The sequence below is a fragment of the Helianthus annuus genome, chromosome 11 (assembly GCF_002127325.2).
Source record: "Helianthus annuus cultivar XRQ/B chromosome 11, HanXRQr2.0-SUNRISE, whole genome shotgun sequence".
NCBI classification, from domain to species: Eukaryota; Viridiplantae; Streptophyta; class Magnoliopsida; order Asterales; family Asteraceae; genus Helianthus; species Helianthus annuus.
In genome coordinates, this window is record NC_035443.2 from 165,658,319 (window position 1) to 165,661,211 (window position 2,893).

Here is a 2,893-nt window from a genome sequence, read left to right on the forward strand (position 1 = left end):
TCTATAGGAGATACTTTTCCTCACGAGACCATAGATTTCGTTAGTGCCGAGGAAGAAGGTTTGCCATGGTTCTCGGATTTGGCGAACTATTTAGCAACCGGAGATATTGTGAGGGGTTTGTCGTTTCAACAAAAGAAGAAACTTCTTAGAGATGCTAGGAAGTATATTTGGGACGACCCGTTTTTGTTTAGGATAGGAGGAGATAGAGTCCTTCGTCGGTGTGTTTCGAGAGAGGATGGTCTAAATATTATTAGTCACGTGCATGAAGGGTTAACGGGAGGCCATCACGGAGCGAATGTGACAGCACAAAAAGTTTTTGATAGTGGTTTTTATTGGCCGTCAATAGTGAAAGATGCCGTAGAGTTTGTTAGGACTTGCGATCGTTGCCAACGCACCGGCAACATCTCATCCAAGGATGAAATGCCTCAAAACCCTATTCAGGTTCTTGAAGTATTCGACGTATGGGGCATTGATTTCATGGGACCTTTTCCTTCATCGAGTGGGAATAGGTACATCCTCGTGGCCATTGATTACGTTTCAAAGTGGGTGGAAGCTCAAGCTTTACCTACCAATGATGCCCGAGTGGTGGTGAGATTCCTTAAAAAGCTTTTCACGCGTTTCGGAGTTCCTAAAGCCATAATAAGTGACCGTGGTACACACTTTTGCAATTCTGCCATGGAAAAGGCACTTGCACACTACGGTGTCACTCATCGCCTTTCAACCGCTTATCACCCTCAAACTAGTGGTCAAGTTGAGAATGCTAACCGAGGAGTGAAGAGAATCTTAGAGAAAACGGTAGGAAAAAGCAGAAAGGATTGGTCGGAAAAGCTCGATGATGCTTTGTGGGCTTTCCGTACCGCCTACAAAACACCGTTAGGTACAACGCCTTTCATGATTGTGTATGGCAAAGCTTGCCATCTTCCGGTAGAATTAGAGCATAGAGCATTGTGGGCTTTGAAAACTGTGAACATTGATCTTAAGGAAGCTGCAAGGAGGAGATTCTTTCAAATACATGAATTGGAAGCTTTACGAGATGCAGCATATGAAAGATCTTGGAGTATAAAGGAGAAAACAAAGGCATTGCATGATAGGAGATTGCGAAGGTTGAAAGAGTTCAAGGTAGGTGATAAAGTGCTTTTGTTTAATTCAAGGTTGAAATTGATAGCCGGAAAGTTGAAATCAAGATGGAGTGGGCCGTATGTGGTGAAAGAAGTGTTTCCGTACGGCACGGTTGAGCTTTACGATGAAGTAGATAAGGGAGTTTGGAAGGTGAACGGCCATCGCTTGAAACATTACTTGGGAGGTCCAATTGATTCTACCGAAGAGGAAGAAATTCCTCTAGAGGACCCACCCACCTTCGCCGAACAGTAATTGCGTAAGGCTTCGTTTGTAGAGTTTGTACCGTTTGTAAATTGCGTTATTTCTTGTGTTTTTCGTAGTTTTTGTGTTTGCGTCTTGTGTGTTTTTGAGAAATTTTGCAGGAAACGTACCTTGAGGAGCTGGAAATTTGAAGAAAACGCGGCTTCAGGTAAGTCCCATACTTAGAAAATATTTTGGGATGATTTGGGAATGGGTTGTTAAAACATCAAAATTTTTCTAAGGCAAGAAAGTGGAAATTTCACGTAACATTCTGTGAAAAATCGCCAGTAGCGTAGCGCGACGCATACACTCAATCACTCGCGCTACGCGAGACCTATGGGGTTCACTAACCAGTTTTGAACCTTTGACCCTTTTGGACCTTTGAACCTTTCAACTTGACCTCTTCACTCGCGTAGCGCCAAGCCTTAACCATTATCACTCGCACTACGCGAGTGACATAATCAATCAGAAAAAAGATTAAACCCTAATTTTTATCCCCAAATTCAAAAACACAATACCAACTCATCTTTCTCAGCCGATCACCCACCACCATACCTCCGCCGATAACCACCATCATCTCCGCCACCAATCACCGTCAATCACCACCCATCACAACACCAACCCTCCACTATCATCTCCGGCCATCTCCATTCACCCACCACTTTCACCATAACCAATATCTACCCTCTGCACCACTCCCTACCACCATACACACCGTCCGATACCTTCTACACCACCGGAATCCACCACACCACTTCCACCTTTCTCCGCCGATAACCACCATCAATCATCACCTCCCACCATTTTCAACCTCAACCTCTGACCATCTTCCACCACTGCCGGTTACCACTTACACCTCTGCCACTGTTCATTGTCACCACCGTACCGGACCATCGTTGGGATCCTTATCGTGTTCTCGGTTTTGAGTCGTCAAAAAGGTATGACTTCTGTTCTTATTTCTCGATTGTCTAATAGTCGGGTTAGAGTCGGGTCAGTCATCGAGTCCATTATCTGTGTTAGTTCTGTCTCTTGTGTTAGAGTCGAGTCTGTATGTTTACATGTTTAAGTGTAATTCAGTTACATGTCGGATATCGAGTCAATCAGTACTAATATCTTATGTGGAAACGACTGGCACTTTGACAGTCTCACATATCAGCTAAGTCGTTTCCCTTTTTGTTGTTGTTGTTTTTATTTTTTATTTTATTTTCGTCGTTAGTTCGTTTTTAGTTTAGTAGTTTAGGTTTTTTAGTATTTAGGTTTATCGAGTCGTATTTCCATTCTTGCATTAGGGACAATGCAATTTTCAAGTGTGGGGATGGGATACATGTAAATAATCGAGTTTTTTATTGAAAAATACAAAAAAATTACAAAATTGAAAAAAAAATTAAAAAATCAGAAAATGTCTTTCGAATAAAAAAAGAAGTTTGCAATTAAAGCGGAAAATGATAGAAAAGGTGTTTTATTGCTTGGATTGAATAATAATAATATGAGATGATAATAAATCGAACTTGCGTCTAGTTAGGGATATGTGGAT